Source organism: Rhinatrema bivittatum, chromosome 6, assembly GCF_901001135.1.
Source record: "Rhinatrema bivittatum chromosome 6, aRhiBiv1.1, whole genome shotgun sequence".
In the NCBI taxonomy this organism is placed as follows: domain Eukaryota; kingdom Metazoa; phylum Chordata; class Amphibia; order Gymnophiona; family Rhinatrematidae; genus Rhinatrema; species Rhinatrema bivittatum.
In genome coordinates this window covers 50,256,183-50,271,970 of record NC_042620.1, presented here as the reverse complement: position 1 = coordinate 50,271,970, position 15,788 = coordinate 50,256,183, and the positions used below count along the sequence as shown (strand labels likewise).

Below are 15,788 nucleotides of genomic sequence, written 5' to 3'. Positions count from 1 at the left end.
TTATGGAAATGAGGGACAATATCACACCATGCGATAGCATAACACATGCTATTGCATGGCTTTAATGTCAGAAATAACTACAACTTCTTTCCTGGCATTAAATTGTGCGATATGACCAAAATGGCCATAATGCAATTCATGATAAATTTTTGGAATTGCATTTTGGCCATTTCTTGAGAGAGACAGAGAGACTGAGACTGTATTTATAAAGCCTTCATAGTAGTCAAGTATTTTTATGCCTATAGGAGGGTCATCTAACAGCTCAAGGTGAGGTGTTGGTGGTGGTTTAGGGTTCAGTTTATCATGCAGAGTGAGATGTACGAACAGCACAGTACACATCAGTGAAGATTTGACTTCATTTGGAGTGAGGAAAGTCTCACAAAGATTAACTTTTGTACTATGTTATCTCGCCCTAGCTTGATGGTACCTTGTTATAGAGTCCACCAAGCTAGAGTGAGAGAACATAGTAGAAATTTCACCTTTGTGAGACTTTCCTCACTCCAAATGAAATCAAATCTTCACCAAGATGTACTGTGCTGTTTGTACATTTCACTCTACATGAAAAACTGGCCCCTAAACCACCACCAAAACCTCACCTCGAGCTATTAGATGACCCTCCTATAGGCATATAAATATTTGACTAGTATGAAAGCCTTATAGATATTCTCTTTCTCTCTCTGCACAAGGTGCGAAATAGGAAGTATCGTGGGGCTGGAAAAGTTTACCGCACCATGTGATAATACCTATGCAAAGCGCAATGTTACTGCACCATGCGGTAATTCAAAAATTACCCTAACACACCTCTTTTTCTTATTGCAGGCATTAACCATGCGTTATCGCATTTTGATGAATCTAGGGGTTGGTGTTTAATCATCTTTAAAAGTTTCATTTCTTCTTCTCATAAGCTCTGGGTGACCAGAGATGTCATGTTAAGTTTATTGCATGGAAGACAGGGTTCTCCTCATGGAATTTTACCAGATCTGATAAGGAACTGCTATATTTTCATGGCTGTTCTTGAGGGTTTGCTCTAATTTTACTTCATAAGAATATAAGATTTGCTATACTGGATTAGACCAAAGGTCTATCAAGACCAGTATCCTGTTTTCAACAGTGGCTAATCCAGGTCACAAGTACCTGGCAGGATCCCAAAAGGTCAAAAGATTTCATGCTTCTTATCCCAGGGATAAGCAATGGATTTCCCCAAAGTCCACCTCAATAATAGTTTATGGAATTTTCCTCCAGGAACTTTCCAAACCTTAATTAAACCCAGTTATACTAATAGCTTTTACCGCATACTCTAGCAACACATTTCAGAGCTTAATTATGCATTGAGTAAAAAAAAAAGTTCTCTCATATTTGTTTTAAATGTACTGCTTAGTAACTTCATTGCATGTACCCTAGTCTTTATACATTTTAAAAGAGTAAACAGATTTGTGTTTACCCGTTGCATTCCACTTATTTTATAGACCTCTATCAATGTCCCCTCAGCTGTCTCTTCTCCAAGCGGAAGAGCCCTAACCTCTTTAGCTTTTCTTCATAAGTGAATTGTTCCATCCCTTTTGTCACTCTTCTCTGTACATTTTCTAATTCTGCTATATCTTTGTTGTCTGTTGGGATTCATAACAGGAGACCAGCTTTGAGTTTGTTAACTTGTCCTGTTTTATTTTCAACAATAAAATAAACACAAAGAGGAAGTCCTAGTTTGATGTGAAATAATTCTATTAATGCCACTATTATCCCTTGTAGCTGCTCCTAGAGATAGCTTCCAGAGGAGGTCTGCCAATGGCCTTGCTCAGGTGGGTACAGTAGAGTCAGGAAATGCAGCAAATTTTAATGAGTCCCAAAACAACTTCAACGTTGTGAAAAATTTAAATCTTTATTGGCGGCAACTCCATTGCTTCAACAAAACACATATTTTAACCAAGGTCCCCTGACACGGACCCGTGTTTTGCCAAACCCGGCTGCATCGGGAGGGACGTATTTAAGGCGGAGTTCATATGCTGTAACGAGAAACAATGTTTCAAACAAAGGAGGGACTCACGGTACAGGATCCATACAGTGATACAAATCTAGCGAGCAGAGCATACACTTTAACACTGAATTCATACAACAAGAGGGGTTTCTTCTCTGAGAGTTGAGTTGGAAGTGAAATGTAATAATAGAAGAACATTCCTAATAGACAATAATAAAAATAACTATAAAACAAAAATACAAATAATTATAAATAAAAATAAAATAAAAAGATTACTAAGCAATAAAAAATTCAAATATTTATCACAAATATGTACTTAGTATGCACTCCCAAACTAAACAATAAAAGGAATGTATGCAAGCTTCTATCTCACCACATCAAACTTAACCATTGACGGCAAATCACATCTTAGCCTCGGGAGATAACAACAGTGAGAAACATTAAATTTTTTCTCACTAAAACATCAAACTAACCCCCCATTAGTACTAGAATAATACTTAGAATGTTGCTGAACTTATCAGGTACATTCAAAATTGAACTGTCCGAAAAAATAAAGTAAAAGTAAAAATAAAGGATGCTCCTACGCAAACGGCATCCGACTAACCCCGACAGTGAGAACAGTTACATATAATCAATTGCATAACATAGTTCACAGAATATTAGGAGTCTATAATCACACAGGAGGAAACTTTCAATATTTATGAAACGAGCAGAGATTAATTATCCCGGGTACATACCTTAGAAGCTACGCGTTTGAGGAAGTAAATTTAGCAAGGAGAGCGGGCGGTATCAGCGAAACCAAACATTTAAAGGACCTCAGAATGGCACCAAAAAAGGTAAGCCAATCACAAAGCCTAAAAGGATGAAACGTGATTTAAGGAAGCTTGAAAGGTGGTCTAAGACATGGCAGCTGGAATTCAATGCTAAGAAGAGCAGAGTCATGGCATCTGGGGTGTGATAATCTAAAAAAGATGTATGTGATGGAGGCTGAAGGGCTGCTGTGCACAGAGCAAGAGAGGAACCTTGGGGTGATAGTGTCTAGTGATCTGAAGATGGCGAAGCAGTGTGACAAGGTAATAATTAAAGCCAGAAGAACCCTGGGCTGCATAGAGAGAGGAATAACCAGTAAAAAGAGGAGGCGATAATGCCCTTGTACAAGTCCTTGGTGAGGCCTCACCTGGAGTATTGTGCTCAGTTCTAAAGACCATAACTCAGAAGGGACAGAGGCTGTCCAGAGAAGGGTGACAAAAATGGTGGTGGTGGTGGGGGGTCTCCATCAAATGACTTATGAGGAGAGGCTGAAGAACCTAATGTATACCCTGGAGTAGAGGAGGTGCAGGGGAGATATGATATAGACCTTCAGAAACCTGAAAGGTTTTAAAGATGCACATTCAACAAACTTTCTCCGTTGGAAAGAAATTAGTGGAATTTGGGGTCACAAAATGAAAACTCCAGAGAGGAAGACTCAGAACCAACATCAGGAAATATTTCTTCACGGAGAGGGTGGTGGATGCCTGGAATGCCCTTCCAGAGGAGGTGGTGAAGACAAAAATAGTGAAAGATTTCAAAGGGGCATGGGATAAACACTGTGGATCCTTAAAGGCTAGAGGGTGGAAAAGAAGAAAAGAATGCATGGGAGTAACTTGCTGGTGTGGCAGTTACTACCATTAACCAATAAGCCTTCATACTGTTGATGCAACTCCAATATTGCTCTTTGCTTTAATGGTGGTGGTGGTGGTGGGGGGGGGGGGGGGCTAATCAGACTCAGACAGCAACCAACAAAGACAACTTTAAGGTCTGGGAAAACAAATAAGAATGGGGGTAACTTGCTGATGCAGCTGTTACCCTTAACCAATAAGCCTGATGGTGCTACCACAAGCTTGCAGGGCAGACTGGATGGACCATTCAGTTGTTTTCTGCCATCATTTCTATGTATGTTTCTATGTATATTTCATTTTTTAAGGAAATGGGATATCTCCATCTGCAGTTTCTAGATAAGTGACTGTTTCTTGTATAACAGTTTAATTGGCAAACAAAAAATCTGTATAGAAAATAAATTTGATGAGAGATTTTGCTGAAAGAAAGGATAGAGAACTATCTACAATCTGGTGGGTTGCTGGACCCAAGACAACATGGTTTAACCAGAGGAAGGTCCTATTAAAAGAACCTGTTTGATTTTTTTGATTGGATGGCTAGAGAATTAGATCAAGGAAGAGCACTCGATATGACCTACTTGAATTTCAGCAAGGATACTCATGATTAAAATGAGAAGCCTGGGAATGGAAGACAAATTGGTTGACTGTAACACTTGGACAACTGTGGTTACCAAGCCGCAGCCAGTCCTCACTCACCTCTGGAACACCACCATGCTACCCTCTTTCTTTAGTAAGAACCTGGCCTTTCATAGGCAAGCTACCAATGCTCAGAAGAAAATTCTATAGTGGAAAAAAATTCTACAGTGGAAAACCTCCCCACAGCTTTGGGTAATAGCAAATAGAATTTACACTGAAGAAAGAACAATGTTAAGTGGAGTGCTTCAACAATCACTTTTGGGACTGATTTTGTTCAATATCTTTGTGACATTGCAGAGGGGATAGAAGAAAAAGCTTGTCTTTTTGCAGATGACACTAAAATCTGCAACAGAGAGGACATGCCTGAAAAAGAAGGGTGATTTAAGAAAGCTTGAAGACTGGCTGAAGGTTTGGCAGCTGGAATTCAATACCAAGAAATGCAATCATGCATTTGGGGTGCAGTAATCCAAAAGAACTGTATGAGATGGTGGGTGAAAGACTAATGTGCATGGAAAGGGACCTTTAGATGTCAGCTTCTGGCAATCTGAAGGCAAGCAAACAATGTGACTGTCATGAAGTGCGAGTCCTGGGTTATGGCAGAGTTGATACTACCCAGCTCATGAATTACAGGCTGGTACATGCTGACAGCAGGCAGGTACTTCTGAGTGCCAGCCAGTATCGCAAGCTTCACTTATACCAACCCCTTTCCCATGGATTGAGCCTTTGAGTTCTGAGGCCAGCAGGATGTAGGAGAATATTCACATTAGACATGCAGTCCAGTGGTCAGGGCAGACAGCGGTCAAGCAGTCAGTATCCAAGCAGAAGTTCAAGGCAGATGGGATCAGGCGGAGTCGGTATCCAAGCAGAGGGTCAAGGCAGAATCAGTATTCAAGCAGAGGTCCAAGTCCACAATGAGAGATCAGTCCAAGGTGATCAGAAAGAGGGCAGGAGACAGGGATCAGAAAGTTAAGGCTGGAATTGGAACAAGGCCAGGTTGGGACAAGGCAAGAATCAGGAGAGCAATGAACACCAGCTAATGCAGGAGGACCTGTTGCTGAGGCATTGGCTTGTGGAACAACTGGAGCTCAAATAGCTGAGTCATACTGATGTCATCCATTGGTGCTGTGGGGAGGTTTTCCACTATAGAATTTTCTTCTGAGCATTGGTAGCTTGCCTATGAGAGGCCAGGTTCTTACTAAAGAAAGAGGGTAGCATGGTGGTGTTCCAGGGGTGAGTGAGGACTGGCTGCGGCTTGGTAACCACAGTTGTCCAAGTGTTACAGTGACAAGGTGGTGGCAAAAGCCAGAGAGATGCAGGGCTGAATAGAAAGCGGAATAAGCAATAGGAAAAAGGAGGTGATATGCCCTGTACAGGTCTTTGGTGAGGTCTCACCTGGAGTACTGTGTTTAGTTCTGGAGACCTTATCTCAAAAAGGATAAGGACAGAATGGAAGCGGTCCAGAGAAAGGTAACCAAAATGGTGTGGGGCATCAAAAGCCATATGAGATGATACAGAAGGACCTGAATATGTATTCAGGTGGAGAGGAGGAACAGGGGAGATATGATACAGACCTTCAAATACCAGAAAGATATTAATGATGCACAAACATTGAGAAATTTCTACTTGCCTGATAATTTCCTTTTCCTTAGCCTAGACAGATGAATCCTTTCCCTGCAAATAGAGACAGAGCAAAACTGGAATCACAGAATATATACTCCTGCAATGACATCAGCTTGCCAGTATCCTTTTCAAAAGAAACTGTGGACAGACTAGCAAAAACTTGATTAAAAACAGATAACCATTTCAATACTCAGCCAACAGGAAACATTGAGCTCAGACAAGAAAATGTGTTAACAGTAGTCTAGGGACTGGACTAACACTTACCAGTAACCCCTGTAACAACTAGCCACGCAGGAGGACCATAACAGAATTAGTCGGCAGCCAAGAGCAGGAAGCTGAATTCATCTATCCAGGCTAAGGAAAAAAATTAAAAATCATCTAATTTGATGATTAAAAATTAAAAATCATCTAATTTGATGATTTCTAATTTTAAATTTATAGGATGAACAGAATATTTTGGCCTAGATGTAATTAAAACAATTTCCCTGAAGAAGACTGAGATTCAGTTGAAACATGATTCATGTTGGGAGCATCTATAAACAGTATAGCTGGATGATTGAACAGATTTGCTGGCTAAGTATTCTTTTTATTTTTGGTGGTTGGTAAAAAAAAGTGTAAGATACGCTTAACACAATAGTAGCAAGATACGTTGAATACAATAGTACAGAGTTGATTAAATTTTAAAATTAATAAAGTAATTGTGTATAGATTCAAATGACAATAAATTATTACAAAAAATGCTCTAAAGGCTGAATACAGCCTGCGGCCCATTGCGTGGCGAGAGGCTGCAGATTAAAGCATAACAGAACTTGAGATCTATGATATTGTCATTTGATGAGATTAAGGATTAGGTTAAAATGTTTTGTGGAGTTATAGATTAGAGTCTGTCTCCTCTCTCCTTGTATCTGGTTGGTGATCACTTAGGTACTTCCATTTATAAATAAATAAATAAAAAATAATTTCTCCCATTATAGATCTTATGTTACCATCCATTTTCTTTTTGCATTTTTTCCTTTGGTATTTTTCCTCTTCTTCCATTTTTTGATGCGGTCTCTTTGCATACCCTAAAATTTTAAATATGAGGTTTTAGGCATAGAAGTAGAAGTACATTATCTCCATTTTGTCTTCAGGGTTCCACTTTAGGTAATCCTCAATTTTTTTTCCCTTAATATCTGTGGTCTGTCTATTGTTGTGGTGGGTCCATGAACAGGCATACCCTGGCCTATAGCTGCACCAGGATCTTCATCTTCACCTGAAGATTCAGCACTATCGCTACCATCTTCATTAGCCCTAATGTTAGGCCAAAGGTGGGCACCATTTTATCCTGGTCAACGTGTGGCCAGGACAAATTTTTCTTTTTGCATATCACCATACTTCAGTAGTAGAAGTCACCTAGCTGAGATTTAGTCTAGGTATTATGTAACATGGTCACCATCTGAAAGTACATAGCGAGACTGGTTGAGAGACATTTATCCCATCCAATTATTGTTATCCCTAAACTTTGAGGGTGTCTGTCTGTGGGGAGATGGTTTGGGTGTGCTGCTGGCAGCAGGTATGTATGTGTAGTATGTGGGGATGGGAGGGATGGCATGGAGTATGAGGGTGTATTTTGGAAGCTCTTTTTTTGTACCACTTTTTGCCAGTTTCTTCAGTTATTTTCCGTGTCTTTACCTGTACTGCTCTATCCCAAAATGCTGGAAAGGTGGGGTGGGGGAAGAGTGAGGGGAGGGGAGTGGAGAGGAAGATTTGGAATGGAGCACTGGGTCAGCATGCTAACAGTTTGAACAACTTCTAATACTTTCTCATAGAAAGCAATGGGGGTGTTTTTGAGGATCTATTTTCTGAAAATACCGACCCAGTGTTTCTGGTTTTCTAACTCATCCAAGAGCATTATTGCTCCTACAAACAAATGGACATCAATCCTGTTTATATAATTCTTTCCAACATTCTGTATGTTGGAAAACATATAAAGCAGTTTAGAACGGTAGAGACTAATATGCGGCTCAGTCTGCCCTAATGACATGGGTGCTGTATGTGAGGTTTGTGATAGCCAAAAGGACACATACTCAGAAAGGAAGGGATTTAGACACATTATAGAAGCAGCTCAATACACAGGGGATAGTGAATACAAGACAGTAAATGACCGCATCACTTCAAATGTGTACATTATTATGGACATTAGGTAGGAAAGCGAATGGAAGAGTGAGCAACTTACTGAAACACTGAATATGAAAGCAGATGAAGCTTGCAAGGTCCTTCTAAGTTTGCCAGTTTTCCTTTTCTGTTGCACTCCTGCAACTGATAATGCTTTGTGATTAATCCCAGGCTTTCTTGATTTCTCCACAGTTTTATTTTGCCTTCAACATTTCATTGGGAGGCAATTTCATGCCTTTGTTAGCCTTTCTGTAAAGAAATATTCCCTTATGTTACTCCTCAGTTTATCCTCGATTCTCATATCATGATCTCTTATTCTAGGACGTTTTTCCACTGTAAAAAGCTTGCTTCTTGTGCTTTATATTGATGCCACCGATTGTCCTAGTAAGCATGCACACACTACTCTAAGTTCATGGTCCATATCCTGTTTTTATTATAAAGAAATCCCCAGAGGTAAATACAAACCTTTCATACCGCCATATATCAGGAGTATTCACAGAAGATGGCCAAAGAAGTCAGCCATTTCAAACTTTTCCATTGACTATTCACCCAGTTTGTAGATGATGTGCATCAGATGTATACATTTTGAATATGAGGTGCCTTGTAAAAGTCTTCATACCCTTATATTTTTTTTTCACATTTTACTGCCTAAGACGTACAAATCAAAAATACATTAAAGGATGAGTTTCACTGATCTGTACAACACAATCTAAACTTTCATTATGAAAGAACTATAGAAATATTCTAAAAGTAATTAAAAATAAAGCAGAGTTGCATATCTGTAACAGGTGTTCTCCAAGGACAGCAGGATGTCACTCCTCACACGTAGGTGATATCTGATAGAGCCTGGCCTAGAACTTTTATGTCAAAGTTTCTAGAACTTTGTGCCCCACTGGACATGTATGGCATGATACCAGATGTCCACATGAGGGCCCCCCCTTGAGTCCAATTTCTTAGCTATACTTGGAGAAGTCAACTCCAAAGGGAGACAGGTGGGTTTCATGAGGACTGACATCCTATTACAGATAAGCAGCTCTGCTTTCTCCGAGGACAAGCAGGATGGCAGTCTTCACACACGGGGGGGGAATTACTAGCTACAGACTGCCCCAATAAAAAAATGGGAAACCAAAACAGTACCAATGTGGCATTCAGCCTTTTTTCTTAATATTTTTCTTGTAAAATAGCACCTGGAAACAAAACCAATGGGCCCTGGGAGAGATGCAGTTGGCTGCTACACCTCAAAGACAGATTGGTCGAATCTATTATGTCAGGAGTCCTATGTGAATGTGTAGAGAGAACTCTATGTTGCAACCTTGCAGATCTTCTCCATGGAGACCAATTTTAGGTGGGTTACTGATGCTGCCATGGCTTTGACACTATAAGCCTTGACATGACCTACCAGATCCAGGCCCACCTGGGCATAAAAGAGGAGATGCAATTTGTTAGGCAACTGGATAAAATGTGTTTAGCAACAGCAATCTCCAGTTTGTTGGTTTAAAAAAAAAACTGGGTGAATTCTCTATGGGCTACAGTCTTATAGGTAGGCCAAGACTCTCTTGCAGTCCAAACTGTGCAATGCTTGTTCACCTTGGTGGACATGTGGCCTGAGAAAGAACGTTGGAAGGACAAATGACTGATTAAAATGGAATTCTGATGTCACCTTAGAGGGAACTTACTATGAGTGCATAGAATCCTCTATCATGAAAAAACTTGGTGTAAGGTGGAAAACTTACTAGAACTTGGAGTTCACCGACTCTGCACACCGAAATCACTGTCACCAAAAATATAACCTTTCAGCTCAAGTACTTCAGGTCACAACTGCTCAAAAGGAGCTTTAATCAGCTGGGCCAACATCAAATTGAAGTGCCAAGACACAGCAGAAAGCTTGACGAGAGGCTTTAAATGAAGCAGGCCCCATACGAACTTAACAACAAAAGGCTGTGCAGAGATGGTTCTATCTTCTACATAGTGATAATAGGCATCAGCTGCATGGAGGTGAACTCTTACTGAGTTAGTCTTGAGATTTGGCTCGGATAGAAGTAGAAGGTAATCAAACAGTTTTTGTATGGAGTAGGAGAAAGGGTCTATGGTTTTTTGTTCACACCACAAAGCAAACCTCCATTTTAGTCCATAGAACTACTTTTTGATTCCTTTCTTGAAGCCAAAAGAACACAAAACATCCTCCAAAAGATCCAGGGCTTGCAAAGCTACTCCCTCATCATCCAGGCTGTGAGAGCCAGGGACTTGACTTTGGGAGGTCTCAACCGTTGAGTGTTGGGAAATTCCCCAGTCTGATCAGATCCCTGATGGACATCTCCCTCAGAAGTGGGAACCAAAGATGTTTTGGCCAAAAGAGAGCTATGAGAATCATGGCCCCTCTGTCTTCTCTTAGCTTCAACAAAATCTTCATGACAAGCAGAATCAGAGGATAAACATACAGCAGGCTCTCACTCTGATCAAGGGCAAAGGCATCTCATACTAGTTTGCTTTGCATCCCTTTCTTAGAACAGAATAGTAGGATCTTCCTGTTCTAGGGAGACACAACCACTGATGTGCCCCAGTTGCAGAATATCTGGTCTGCTATCCCCCCCCCCCCCCAAGTTGGGAATCACTCATGGGGCTCCTGGATCCAAGTCAATCTGTCTGCAAGAACATTCTTCTCACCTGCCAAATACTGTATGTGGCTATGAGGGCCAATCCTTGAGAAAGGGTCCAGTCTCAAATCTGGACAATTTCCTGACACAGGAGATACAATCCGATGCTGCCCTTTCTATTGATGTAAACTATCGCTTATTGTCTGTCTGGACTGAGGCTACTTTGTTGGCCAACCAATCTCCGAAAGGCTTCAGAGTGTGCCAAACCACCCTTAGCTCCAGGAAGTTTTATCTGATGAAGCTTTTCCTTTCCAGACCAAAGACCTTGGGTGCATAGCCCTTTGACATGGGCTCCCAAGCCCAGATTGGATGCATCCATGGTCAGAACAATTTGAACTGGAGAAATTGGAAAGGGTATGACTCTGGTCAGATTGGAATTGATCTGCCACCAGGACAGAGTCTGAGTGGCTGCATGATACAGATGCTGTCTCAATAATCCTGAATGGCCTGAAGCCATTGTGATCTGAGGGCTTATTGGGTTCTCCTCATATGGAGACATGCCAAGGGAATAACATGCACTGTTGACATCTTGTTAATCCCTTGGCCCAATAACCCCTACATATTGCATGCTGACACCTGGTGACTCATTTGAATCCTTTCCACTGTAGATATCAAAATGATAGCTTTTTGTTTTGGAAGGAAGGCTGTTTTCTGAGTCATGTCTAGCAGTTCTATAAAATCCAATTGAGATGATGGGCTGAAGTAGGATTTGGGAAAGTTGATGACAAACTCTAGTAGCTCCAATACCTAAATAGTTCTGGAAACTGATTCTGTGGCACCTGCCTGAGATGTACTCTTCACTAGCCAACTGTCCAGGTAGGGGAAAATGTACACCCCCAGTTTGTGTAGATGCACTACTCCCTGGTGAGACATTTTATAAAGACATGTGGGACTGACATTAGGCCGAAAGACAACACGCGATACTGAAGGTAACTATCCCCTACTACAAAGCTGAGATCTCTATGTGGGTGTACACATCCTTGAGATCAATAGAGCATAGCCAAGCCCCTTTTTGAAAAAAAAAAAAAAAAGGAATTAAGGTGCCCAGGGAAACCATCTTGAAGTTTTCCCTTTTCAGAAACGTATTCAAGGTCCTTAGGTCTAGGATGGGAACGAGTCCTCCCTGTTTTGTTTGGAATCAGGAAGTACTTTGAGTAGAATTCCCACCCCTCTTTCCTTTGGTGGAATGGGCTTAGATTCTTTGGTCTCTTAGATGGAAGAGAGCTCCTTCTGTAGCAATTCTTGATGTACAGCCTTCCCCCAAGGTTGATTTGGAGGGACATCTAATAGATAAAATCTATACCCCCCTTTTTTTTATTTTATTATGCTGAGGACCCATGAGTCTAAAGTTACACTGGGCCAATAGTTTACATAAAACAACCTGCCTTTGGCAGATTCAGGCTATACTGTCTGCAATCCAGTCAAATCCCATCCCAAGTTTTGGCTGAGGTGCTGACTGTGGCTTCCAGGCCCTCTGCTTCCTTGGACAAGTGTGAGGGGCTTGTCATGCACAGGATGGAGGGTAACATCTCCTTGTTTGGAAGTGTTGTTTCTTCAACCCCATACTTGGGGTCTGAAGTGGCTGTGGAGAGCTGCAAAAGTGTAACACAGTGTTCTTGGATCTTCACTGCTACTTGTTTGAACCAATCTCTGAAGAGATTTTCTTCCATACAAGACACTTTGGCAAGTCATTCCTGGACCTCAGGACAGAGGTTTGAAGCTTGCAGCTAGTCTGTGTGTGCCAATCCCCACAGAAGAGACGCTTGAGATCATCTCAATAACATTGAAGGTACACCTGACCTTGTGTTTTGCACATCCCATCCTCTTATCCACCAGTGACTGGAAGTCATCACACTGTGTCTGAGGAAGCCACTTTGCCACCTCCCGCATCTGCTTCAGCAGGTCCTACATATATAAGCTCATAAAGAGTTGGTAAAAATATATGTGGGCATTGAGCATAGTTCACTCCCAAGAGTATCTGGGGTTCTGGAATCCTTTCACAGGGGCACCAAGGAATGTGTTCTAATCCTCTTGGCTCTCTTAAGAGTGGATTTAACCATACTTAAGAGAGCTAAGATGGTATTTGCCTTTTTACCAAATCTGGGAGCTTTTTGGATGAGATAAACCACATTCACCTTCTTAATGATAGCAGCCATAGAGAGGGCATTTTCACATATCCTCATCTGTACCTGTTGAAATAGTTCATGTACTGGGATTGCTGCAATCTCCTTAGGAGGCTCCACATACTGGAGGATGTCCAGCATTTTGTTTCTGGTCTCAACATCCTTCAGAAAAGGAAATAAAATGGCTTCCACCACTCTCAGGACAAATCCAGTCAAGGAGAGGTCTTCCAGTGGAGACTTCCTTCTTTCTGAGAGAGGAGAGAAGTTGGAGAGGAGACCTGTCAATTCCTCTTTTTCAGAGACATCTCCAGATCTGTCACCATGACATGAGTTTGAGCCTGACTGGAATGTCAGATGGTGTTCATCCTGCAAACAAGGCCTTAGAGAGGGGAGCACTTATCTGTTGGGGCCTGGAACCCGATGAGCTACTGAGAGCTCCCCTCCCTGATGGGCTGGAAATCACCACTGATGCAGTCACCATTGATGCAGATTCCTCTCCAGGAACTGGCATCAGTACTGGCATCAGTATGAGGCTGCTGGGCAGCAGCAAGGACTCAAGCAGCAGCTGGATATTGACCTGTATCCATACTGATGCCTTTGATGCTGGGGCACCGATGTTCTGTCTCGCCTTGTCCAGCTTCACCTCAACGATTGCCAATGCCAACAACCAACTGAAAGACAGAAAGGATGGCTGGATCTTCCTGAGAATTCAGAGGTATTAATGGCAGACATCTGGATTCCTAGAGACTGTCACAGTTCCATGAACTGCTTCAAGGATGAGCTCTCCTCTCCATTGAAATGCTTCAGGGGATTCACGGCAGCTGGAACATCCCTGCTTCCGACTTTGTGCATTAAGTGAGACTGATGCCAATACTTCTTGGTCTTCACTCAATTCTCAGCATTGGAATTCCTGGATACTGGAACCAAAGGGGCAGAACCCTTCACTTTCTTTGGGTGGGAAAAGGGAGACTATGGCTTGTCCCTTAGGGAGTTTTATGCCCTCCCAATGTTGATGTGTCACCAGTATCCAGGGCAGCTCCTGGGTCAATCAATGTCATAGAAACATAGAAACATAGAAATGACGGCAGAAGAAGACCAAACGGCCCATCCAGTCTGCCCAGCAAGCTTCACACATTTTTTCTCTCATACTTATCTGTTTCTTTTAGCTCTTGGTTCTATTTCCCTTCCTCCCCCACCATTAATGTAGAGAGCAGTGATGGAGCTGCATCCAAGTGAAATATCTAGCTTGATTAGTTAGGGGGTAGTAGGGGTAGTAACCGCCGCAATAAGCAAGCTACACCCATGCTTATTTGTTTTAACCCAGACTATGTTATACAGCCCTTATTGGTTGTTTTTCTTCTCCCCTGCCGTTGAAGCAGAGAGCTATGCTGGATATGCGTGAAGTATCAGTTTTTTCTTCTCCCCTGCCGTTGAAGCAGAGAGCTATGCTGGATATGCATCGAAAGTGAAGTATCAGGCACATTTGGTTAGGGGTAGTAACCGCCGTAACAAGCCAGCTACTCCCCGCTTTGTGAGTGTGAATCCTTTTTTCTTCTCCCCTGCCGTTGAAGCTATGCTGGGTATGCGTGAAGTATCAGTTTTTCTTTTCCCCTGCCGTTGAAGCAGAGAGCTATGCTGGATATGCGTGAAGTATCAGTTTTTCTTCTCCCCTGCCGTTGGAGCAGAGAGCTATGCTGGATGTGCATCGAAAGTGAAGTATCAGGCACATTTGGTTTGGGGTAGTAACCGCCGTAACAAGCCAGCTACTCCCGGCTTTGTGAGTGCAAATCCTTTTTTCCACATTTCCTCTTGCTGTTGAAGCTTAGAGTGATGTTGGAGTCACAGTAACCATGTGTATGTTTATTGAATAAGGGTATTGTGTCCAGGCAGTAGCCATCATTCTGGCAAGTCACCCACTCTTCATTGGCGGCCTCTTGACTTTATGGATCCACAGTGTTTATCCCACACCCCTTTGAAGTCCTTCACAGTTCTGGTCTTCACCACTTCCTCCGGAAGGGCATTCCAGGCATCCACCACCCTCTCCGTGAAGAAATACTTCCTGACATTGGTTCTGAATCTTCCTCCCTGGAGCTTCAAATCGTGACCCCTGGTTCTGCTGATTTTTTTCTTATGGTAAAGGTTTGTCGTTGCCTTTGGATCATTAAAACCTTTCAAGTATCTGAAAGTCTGTATCATATCTCCTCTGCTCCTCCTTTCCTCAGGGTGTACATATTTAGATTCTTCAATCTCTCCTCGTACGTCATCCGATGAAGATCCTCCACCTTCCTGGTCGCCCTTCTCTGTACCGCTTCCATCTTGTCTTTGTCTTTTTGTAGATACGGTCTCCAGAACTGAACACAGTACTCCAGGTGAGGCCTCACCAAGGACCTGTACAAGGGAATAATCACTTCCCTTTTCTTACTCGATATTCCTCTCTCTATGCAGCCCAGCATTCTTCTGGCTTTTGCTATCGCCTTGTCGCATTGTTTCGCAGACTTCATATCATTAGACACTATCACCCCAAGGTCCCTCTCCTGCTCCGTGCACATCAGCCTTTCCCCCCCCCATCGAATACAGTTCATTCGGATTTCCACTCCCCATATGCATGACTTTGCACTTCTTGGCATTGAATCTCAGCTGCCATATCTTCGACCACTCTTCCAGTTTCCTTAGATCCCGTCTCATTCTCTCCACTCCTTCCGGCGTGTCCACTCTGTTGCAGATCTTAGTGTCATCCGCAAAAAGACAAACCTTACCTTCTATCCCGTCCGCAATGTCGCTCACAAAGATATTGAACAGGACCGGTCCCAACACCGATCCTTGCGGTACACCACTTAAAACTGCTCTCTCTTCAGAGAAGGTTCCATTTACCATCACACATTGTCTTCTGTCCGTCAACCAATTTGCAATCCTGGTCACCACCTCGGCACTCACTCCTAAGCTTCTCGTTTTATTCACCAGTCTCCTGTGCGGA

The 15,788-nt window shown here is 42.3% G+C and overlaps 1 long non-coding RNA gene across 1 annotated transcript; it reads right to left on the bottom strand.

Moving 5' to 3' along the window:
• Nucleotides 1-6,082: 6,082 nt before the first annotated feature.
• LOC115093198 lies at nt 6,083-11,617 on the bottom strand. The gene is made up of 3 exons (XR_003857213.1): nt 8,503-11,617; nt 8,099-8,286; nt 6,083-6,947 (listed from the first exon to the last, which is right to left on the bottom strand). It is a non-coding gene; the product is annotated as an uncharacterized LOC115093198 (long non-coding RNA).
• Between the last annotated feature and the right edge of the window lie 4,171 nt (nt 11,618-15,788).